This window comes from Somniosus microcephalus, chromosome 19 (assembly GCF_052327205.1).
Source record: "Somniosus microcephalus isolate GS21.2 chromosome 19, FLI_Smic_1.0, whole genome shotgun sequence".
Lineage (NCBI taxonomy): Eukaryota > Metazoa > Chordata > Chondrichthyes > Squaliformes > Somniosidae > Somniosus > Somniosus microcephalus.
The window spans coordinates 31,532,259-31,542,373 of NC_141005.1; positions in this window are offsets into that span (position 1 = coordinate 31,532,259).

The following is a 10,115-nucleotide window of genomic DNA, read 5'->3' on the forward strand; positions in this document are numbered from 1 at the left end:
CTGAAGGGACATGGAATGTCTGTCTGCTGGAGCTCCCAGACTCTGGAAAGTCTGTAGGATGCGTGTGGAGACCAGCTTCTCCTTCACAGTTTAACCCCACACCCATACCCACATGCTCGTTGCCTCCAATTAATTTCTGACCGCTGTTCCATTTGGTTTGGGTGGACACATGAACACGCTTCAGAAAACAAACAGTAGCAGCCTGTAGAAATGCCTCAGCAGACATGACGTTTTCCACCCCAGCACCTTTTATTACAAAAAAATGGTGAGGTTTGCACTTCTGGGCTGTCAAACCCTCCGCTTAATGAGGCGATCGTGTGAACCGTGCTGTCATTAGTGCACAGCCCGTGGTTCCTTCGCACCCCCGCAAGCTGCAGAAGAGGTCATTACGCAGGAAGCCCGCACTGCGCTGCCTGTCACCGTCTCCTAATAATAACCAGGCAGATGGCACATGCTGTGACACTCAATAAGACAAATACACTTTGCACAGCCCAAGCGCACACATATTCATAACCTACTGAACAGTATCGCAGCGTTTTTAGTTCGAAAATGTGCAAAGGCTGCCATTGGAATTCAATCAATCAATCAATCCTGCCCACAGTGTGTCACAATTACTGGCAATTAGTGGAGATTTGTCTGATGTACAGAACTCCGGGTATCTCCTCAGGTCTCATTGGGCAGTTCTAACATGTTTTTGCGCAGAAATGAAAAACAATAACTTGATGTATACCTAAGCAGAGCAGCACAAACACTGGGAAATCTCACAGCAAAAGGAATTGCTGTTATCTCGATCCCACCTTTGAATTTGCTTTTCAGCAAAATATGATAAGGAGCTCTAAAGGTTACACATTGAGACTGATAACAGCTGAAATATCTCACCTGCTCTCACTATTATTGTTTAATCTGAGACTTACACCAGGCAGAATATCTCAACTGCACACACTGGCCTAGGTTTTTTGGGCCTGCACCGCCAGATTTCCAGTGAATCTGAGCCAGCTGGGGCCAGAAAGGCACGCGGGACACTTTACACTTTGTTGCTCCCCGCCCCAAATCAACCCACCCCTTGGGAGCGGGCTCAGTGGTGTAAAATGTGGCCACCTATATGTGGGCAGATGCCTGCAAATGACATTTACAATGAGGAAAGCGTAGCCCAGTTTAAACCGGTAGCATAGTGGTTGTGTTACTGGACTAGTAATCCGGAGACTATGAGTTCAAATCCCACCACGGCAGCTGTGGAATTTAAATTCAGTTAATAAATAAATCTGGAATAAAAAGCTAGTATCAGTAACGGTGACCATGGAACTACCAGATTGTTGTGAAAACCCATCTGGTTCACTAATGTCCTTTAGGGAAGGAACTCTGCTGTCCTTACCTGGTCTGGCCTGTAGGTGACTCCAGACCCACAGCAATGTGGTGCCCTCTGAAATGGCCTAGCAAGCCACTCAGTTGTATAAGGTGGCTCACTACCTCCTCCTCTAGGGCAATTAGGGACGGGCAATAAATGTAGGCCTTGCTGGCGACGTCCACATTCCGTGAACGAATAATAAAAAAAATGATGGATGCAGCAGGGGCTTCCTGTTAGGCCCAGGTGGTCCAGCATTATGTGGAAGTAGAGCAAGAACATCTCATTGCAGCCAGAGCCTGTTCAAGTGCTCAGGGAACATTGCCCCTGCACAGGCCCCCAAAGAAGAGGAGTTGGGATTTTAAAGTAATAAAATGCTTTTATTTTTGCAGGCAGCCTGCATTCTGTTGCTGGGCAGGCCGCTGAGGGAGAAAGCCCAGTTAAAAAAAAGGGTGACGATAGCAAAATACTGCAGATGTTGGAAATATGAAATAACAACAGAAAATGCTGGAAAAACTCAGCAGGTCAGGCAACATCCGTGGAGAGAAATTTGAGTTGACGTTTCGGGTCGAACCCTTCTTCAAAACTGGAAAGAAAAGAAAATAGATTGAAGGCAGGGCTGCGATCGGACAAAAGAAGTGAAAGAAACAAAAGAAGTAAAAGAGACAATAAAAGGTATTAGAAGCTAGATGAGATGGTAATAGGCTGAGATTAGGTGTAAAGTGTACTGGCAGGGCAAGAGATAGCTGCCAGGTGTGAGAGAGAAACAAAAGGAAAGGGGGGGGGGGGGGAAAGGAGTGGAAAAATTACAAGAAAAATGTAATAGGGGCCGAGGTTATGATCTGAAATTGTTGAACTCGATATTGAGTCCGGAAGGCTGCAGAGTGCCTAATCGGAAGATGAGGTGCTGTTCCTCGAGGGTGGTTGTCCTCATGTTGACTTGCACATACTCATAGAATTTGAGTCTGAAGATATCACAGCCAGGGTGACCAAAAGGTCAAAGCGGTAGATTTTAAGGAGTGTCTTAATGGAGGAGACTGAGGTACAGAGGCAGAGAGGTTTAGGGAGGGAATTCCAGAGCTTAGGGCCGAGGGAGCCACTTTCCCCAGGCTCCCAAATGGTGGCCTAAGTTTTAGGAAGTGGCTTATGGAAGCTGCTTATATATCTATAAGTCAGTTTTTATTTTTTTTATGTACTTTTTGAAGAAGACCAGGGGAGTTCTCCCAGTGTCCTGGTCAATAATTATCCATCAACCAACATCACTAAAATAGATTATCTGGTCAGTGTCACATTGCTGTTTGTGGGAGCTTGCTGTGTACGAATTGGCTGCTGAGTTTCCTACATTACAACAGCGACTACACTTCAAAAGTACTTCTATGGCTGTGATGTGCTTTGGGACTTCTGTTGTGAAGGGCACTATATAAATGCCCTTTATATAGTGGGCACTATATAAATAATCTTTCTCTCTATCTATTTTAATTCATATTTGCAGTTTGGCGAGATTGCCCAGAGACGTTAGTTCTTTTAAAATTCAGTGTTGGTCTGTAGCGCCACCATGTGCAAGTGTCAAGTACTGACTGTAACAAAGGTGGGGGAAAAAAAGCAGAGCAAGTTAACGAGACAATTACAGATGAGGAGAGCCATTTGGTCAATCTTAACTCATCCATCCAGAAACACCTTAAAGTCCTTCCATCACAGCATCCTGTTGTTTCTTAAATATCTATAGGGTTTTTGCCTCCGCCACTCTATCTGTTTTAAGTCCTTCTAAGCTGTCTTGACTGCCATAGAATCATATAGCACAGAAGGAGGTCGTTCAGCCCATCGTTCCTGTGCTGGCTCTTTGAAAGAGCTATCCAGTTAGTCCCACTCCCCTGCTCTTTCCCCGTAGCCCTGCAAATTTTGCTTTTTTGAGTATATATCCAATTGCCTTTTGGAAGTTACAATTGAATCTGCTTCCACCGCCCTTTCAGGCAGTTTTATATTGATTTATATCCATCAATTTATATTGATTTTACTTAAGCTATCTCCGTTTAGAAAGGTAATGTTGCTCATGTCTTCTCTTGCGAATATTAAGCAATGGAATTATAGCTACAATTGGCAGTATTAAGTTAGCATGTTCCTATGGCAGTCCTTGTCCTCTTTGTTAGCGGAGCTGCTAATTCATTTAAACTGGATGAGTTAACACCTCTGTTAACGGACAAAGGAATATCAGAAGAATGGTTTTCAGCTAAGGCGAACAGTAACTTTGAAGCTTATATAATTGCTGGATCCGACTAGACTGGACAATCATTCCAGAAACTTCTGTGTTTGGAAACTGTAAATTAAAATGTTGTTAAAATAGCACTGTGCTCAGTGATAGAGTCGCTACCCTTTTGCCCACAATCAAATCCGGGCAGGAGAGGAGTGGGGAAGTAGTAAGATCTTGTTCTAAGTTCTCGGGTTTGCTTTATCGATGAAAATTAATTGACAGCTTTTAATAATGAATGCCTTCAAATCAGACTTCATTGACACAGCCTCAGTGGGCCACGTGTCCTCTTTCTGTGTTCTACTTTCTATGATTCTCTGAGACACAGGAGTAAGTAACAAAAGTCGTCTTTTATTTTAAAACAACAACAAATTTCCAGGGAGCCCACTCTGAAAATGGTTAGATGATGGTCCTGGGACGACATGAATTCTTCTCTTGTTAAAATAATAAACAAACCAGCAAATAGCTAAAAAGGATACTTTAGATCTAGGGGCCTGTAGTCGGGTCTGACCAAAGAAAACCTTCCATCAAATCTGTCAGGAGATCTAGCACTGAGCGCAGTGCTATTTCAACAACATTTTAATTCTGCTTAGAGAGAACATGGGGGGAAATGCGCATTCTCTGACCACCTGGGAACAACAGTTGAGCTTTCGCAGTGGTCTGGCCATACAAACTGCTGTGATGTCAAACAAAGATGAAGTTCCAAAAGGGAATGGCAGGAAGACCGACCAGGACATTAGTAGAATTTTCATTCTACCTGAGTCAAGAAAGCCAGAAATCTTAAAATGTATTTTTAAAGATGAGTTCATGTATTTTTCCACTTCATCAGTTTCTGAATTCTGGTATTCACACTAATGCCCTTTCTTTTGTATCTGTGATTAAGTATAGTTTTGATTTACTTATGTAAAGATAGCAGATGTGATACAGCAATCCACTACAGGAGTTCAAACTAACAGCTTCATCCCATTTTGCCTAACGTGCACTCATCTTGGAATCTCTGAATTGTGGCCCACTCACAGTCTTCGCACATTGACGCGCCTGTCCCTTTAAGGGAACGGCTGCCATTTATGAATAAGTAATAAGGGCCCCTGTGGGTTGGTTGGATGCTCAGCCTTTGGTTCCAAAGAAGTCCAAAGATGTGCGGGTTAGGTTAATTGGCTATGATAAATTGACCCTTAGTGTTAGGGGGATTAAATACGTGGGGTTACGGGGATAGGGTGGGATATGTGTTGGTGTAGGGGTTACGGGGATAGGGTGGGATATGTGTTGGTGTAGGGGTTACGGGGATAGGGTGGGATATGTGTTGGTGTAGGGGTTACGGGGATCGGGTGGGATATGTGTCGGTGCAGGCTCGATGGGCCGAAATGGCCTCTATCTGCACTGTGGGGTTTCTGTGATTTCTGTGAACAGACTGAGAGGCAACTGCAATGCATCACTGAGACTGACATAAAAAAGTCATGCATCAAACAGTTAATAGCATTAAACATTGAAGAACTGCATTAAAACAGGCGCCAGTGTCAGAGCTCCAGCAAAAGAGGGAGCAAAGCAAGAGAAATTCCTCAGCTAATCGGAGGCTGCAATACACATGCTTTAGGTTAACACAGAGCAGGTCAGTCAGCATCGGTAAAGACAAAGATTAAAACTTAGGGCCTAGAATATCCATGTTGTTTATGGCGTACATTCAGCATTCAATCGGGGCAAGTACATTTTGTTCCACAGCAAATTGGGACACATTCACGTCAGTTTACACCCCACCCCCCCAAAAAAAAATTAGTTTGCCCGAATTCCCTTGTGCTTTTAGGCCCTTTTCCGTGATCTGCTCACCAATTCAGAGTGCGCTCATTTACAGGTACTGCATGCAGTGGCACTGCAGCACCGCAGGGGGCAAATTCAACTCACCCGAGAAACGGGAAGCTCTGAGTTTAAAATTGAGAGGGGGGCGGGGGGGAACACCTCGGCTGCACCATTGACGCCCGCCTGACGCCTTTTTCAGTCAGGCTTGTAAATTGGCGAGCAGCCCGCCTGACTGAAACAGGCGTAAGGTTACTTTACTATGCAAATGGGGGTGCTATGCCAGTTGCAGAATCCCAGTGCTAAATTCAGTTACGAATGGGTGGAGCCCGCGAGGTCCTTCAAGGGATTGCTGGAGGCCGTTCCAAAAATGGCCACTAAACCTTTTTCATAGAAAAATAGGAGCAGGGGTAGGCCATTCGGCCCTTCGAGCCTGCTCCGCCATTCAATATGATCATGGCTGATCCTCTATCTCAATACCATATTCCCGCTCTCTCCCCATACCCCTTGATGCCTTTTGTTTCTAGAAATCCATCTATCTCCTTCTTAAATATATTCAGCGACTTGGCCTCCAGTATTTACAGCAGAGAAACAGGCCATTCGGCCCAACAGGTCCATGCCGGTGTTTATGCTCCACACGAGCCTGCTCCCACCCTCCTTTCAAAGTTAGATTTTTTTTATGCTCCTCCAGGTTGCGAAAATTCTGCGAGCCATCGCTGGCCCTGGGCTCGTCCCCTCTTGGCTTCACCACACCCGCACTCTGCACCCCCCCCTCCACCTCCACCCCCTCCTGGAACCTACTAGCTAGAATTCATCAGGTCCCGAGCAGTGAGTTACATCGCGATGCCTGATTGGTGCCAGTAGTTCACCGCCTCACTTGAAAGGAGACTCGATGCCAAATCTGGCTCGGTCTTCAGACTGGCAAGGACCGGCGCGCGGGGCAATCGCTCTCGTTTGGCCGCGAATTGGATTTCTCCCCCAGTGTTTCCTGCTTTTATACTTGCAAAGCACTCGGGGTATGTTGTATTGTGAATCTAAGGTGAAGCTGCTGCCAGGATCAGTTGAGAAAGGGGCAGAAGGGAGCCTGAAGAATCAGGAGAACTTCAGCAACCATGTCTGCAGCTAGAAACAACTTTTTGCAGCAATTTTCTTTTTGGCTTTCTGCCTGCACAGACCTGGACTTGCTTACATTGTATTACGCAATGGCTCGGATATTCCGATCCCTACGGGTGTGTATGCGCTGTGTACATGGCGCATGCGCTGAAAACCGGCATTTCCGATCTGTCAAGAATGGTCTTGATAGATCGGACGCCTGCCCTGGAGAAGGGCCTCTGCGGGCGGAGAGTTCCGCTTTCTGCAGAACCTCTGCCCGCAGAAAACTCTTCAAAATCTTATGCCTGGTAAAAGCAGGTGTAAGGCCTGCTTTTATCAGGGTAAGAGTTGAAAAAAGTTTTAATTTTTTCCCCCAGTCATTTATCATTTAAAAATACTTTTAAAAAAGGTAAGTTTATTTTTAGCCCCGTAAAAAACTTCAATTATTTTTTTCAAAAAATTAAATTTTTGTTTAAAATATTTAATTTATTGTAATTTTAACTAATTTTGAAAGGTGATGGTTTTTTAAAAATGTATTTAATGTTTTACTATGTTTTTTCATTGATCCCCATTCATATATTTGACAGGTCTATCTGTCAAGTGTATGAAGGGAGATTCCCTTCTCCTATTGGCTCCCCATGGTCTACGTGATCCCAGGGACGCTTGCGAACCGCCTGCGCCTCTGGGATACGTGGGCCCTGTGCACTTGGAGTTTGGAGAGGCCCAGGAGTGGAAGTGTAGGTGCCCCGGGAGCCCTCAGGTAAGTCCGTAAATTTTTCCAGATCTGAGGCCTCTGCACGCAGGAGGTCTCTGATCAGAAAATACAGCCCAGTATTTACAGCAGAGAAACAGGCCATTCAGCTCAACAGGTCCATGCCGGTGTTTATGCTCCACACGAGCCTGCTCCCAGCCCTCTTCATCTAATCCCATCAACATATCTGACATGAATCTTGTCATTCATGTGAAAATGACTTATGTAATAATACTGGGCGGCCTGCTGGTGGCGCTGTCCAGGGAGAGTTTAAATACTCGGGCATGGCCCAGCTTATGCAGGACATTCGTTAACAGGAACTAGTGAAGGACACAACTAGATCTCCATGTTGAAAAACTGTTGATTAAAGCCTGGTTTAATACTCAGACCAAGTGCCTAGTAGTTTTCTTACATCAATATCCTTCTATTCCTTTCTCCCTCATGTGTTTATCTAGCTTCCCCTTAAATGCATCCATGCTGTTCTCCTCAACTACTCCCTGTGGTAGCAAGTTCCACATTCTAACCACTCTCCGGGTAAAGAAGTTTCTCCTGAATTCCCTATTGGATTTATTAATGACTATTATATTTATGGCCCTTAGTTCTGGTCTCACTCGCAAGTGGAAACATCCTCTCTACGCCTACCTTACAGTGTGAGACCACCAACTGATTTGCACACCCCGCCCACAGTAAGGAGTAGATATGGCATTCCCTACTGTCATGCCCTTGTATGTCAGTATCATGGAAAAGGAGGAGTGGCACAGGATCGAACAAAGGAGAGCCGGGCAGCATTTAAGGATAATGGACCTCTGCAGATATTACTCCTCCCACCTTGCCCCCTCAGAATATATGGGGACTTTAGTGAGGAAATGTGTTTCAGGTTGGGGATGCCCCCCTCTGGTGGTCTGCTTCTCACGGGCATTGTGCGCCATTTTCTCCTGCAACGCGATTGAGTAAATTAGGTGAAGGCTGGCAGTTGGAGGAGTGTGTGCCGGGCGGCAGGTGAGAACCGGTCGTCAGAGGTTTTAAAAAATGTATTCATTCCTGGGATGTGGGCGTCACTGACAAGGCCAGCATTTATTGCCCATCCCTAATTGCCCTTGAGAAGGTGGTGGTGAGCCGCCTTCTTGAACTGCTGCAGTCCGTGTGGTGAAGGTACTCTCACAGTGCTGTTAGGGAGGGAGTTCCAGGATTTTGACCCAGCGACGATGAAGGAACGGCCGATATATTTCCAAGTCAGGATGGTGTGTGAATTGGAGGGGAACTTAGAGGTGGTGGTGTTCCCATGAGACTGCTGCCCTTGTCCTTCTAGGTGGTGGAGGTCATGGGTTTGGGAGGTGCTGCTGAAGTTGTTGGTGGTATCACCTTGTTAAAGTGGAGGAAGGGCTTTAAGGGTTGAGCATGCAAGTAATTGTTGTGAAGGGAGATAGATAGCTGTACTTTAAGACTCTGAGTTAATGCCCTCCTTAACCAGAGTGCATTGTGAAGGGTTTGTTGCTGTTATTTTTAGAGGAGTAAGTCGCCAACTTAATGCTCATCTGTTACCTATGCTGAGCCCATTGCCCACATGGTGCTGAACTGATACTCCATCCTGTGCTTGCCCAGTGCTCTCTTGCCCCAATATCGCATCTGCTATTGAATCTGCATCACATATTCTTCTTTTTGATTCTCTATCTTCCCTTCACCTAGCCCAAACTGTTCTCCCTGCTCTAATGGAGTCAGATCGCCATGGGAATGTCCATCTGATGGGTAGTCATTAGATAGTGAATTTACTGTCTAGCTTTGAGCTGTCTTCCACCCCACTTCCCAGCGGGGCTGATGCATCTGGAAAATCTGGATTTGTTTTAACTCAGCTCTGACTTGGATATTCCAACCACATCAGAACAAAAGCATAAACATCTTTACAAGAAAAGCCAATTAGGTCCAGCGCATCGGTCCTTCTTTTCATATCAGAAATCAACCCCACAATTGCACTAGATGCTCATCTGTAGAATTTCAAAGTTCAACCACACTCAGATCTGCAGCTTTTCATGTTATTTTATTTTCAGTTATCTGTAAGCTTGCTTTGCCTGTGTCAGGCTTATTCAGAATAACAATCATTACTTTTAAACTCTCCACATTTTCATCTCTGACTAGAAATGCTTTAGGACTTTGCTGATGTCTGACAGGCCTAGCAATGTAAGAAGTGTTATGTAGGTACTTGATTTCTGTCCCCATGTCAGGCCTTTCATGAATCTTGGCCAGTGCTCTCTTAACTCAGGCTGACTGACAGTCTGGGCTTTCAGAAATCACCTGAATCTATAAATCTGTGACCTGATGTGTCTCCAGTAGAGGGCGCTCACCCAGCCCCGCACTCAACAGTTAACGTTTTCTGATTTGAGAAGCTTTACAGGGAACCTGCTAGTTACTAAAGACTGTACCAGGGATGCTGCTAGTTACTAGGGCCTGTACCGGGGGTGCTGCTAGTTACTAGGGCCTGTACCAGGGGTGCTGCTAGTTACTAGGTCCTGTACCAGGGATGCTGCTAGTTACTAGGGCCTGTACCAGGGACACTGCTAGTTACTAGGGCCTGTATCAGGGACGCTGCTAGTTACTAGGGGCTGTATCAGGGATGCTGCTAGTTACTAGGGCCTGTACCAGGGATACTGCTAGTTACTAGGGCCTGTATCAGGGACGCTGCCAGTTACTAGGGCCTGTACCAGGGATGCTGCTAGTTACTAGGGGCTGTATCAGGGATGCTGCTAGTTACTAGGGGCTGTACCAGGGATGTTGCTAGTTAGTAGGGACTGTACCAGGGAGGCTGCTAGTTACTAGGGCCTGTACCAGGGATGCTGCTCGTTAATAGGGGTTGTATCAGGGACGCTGCTAGTTACTAGGGGCTGTACCAGGGATGCTGC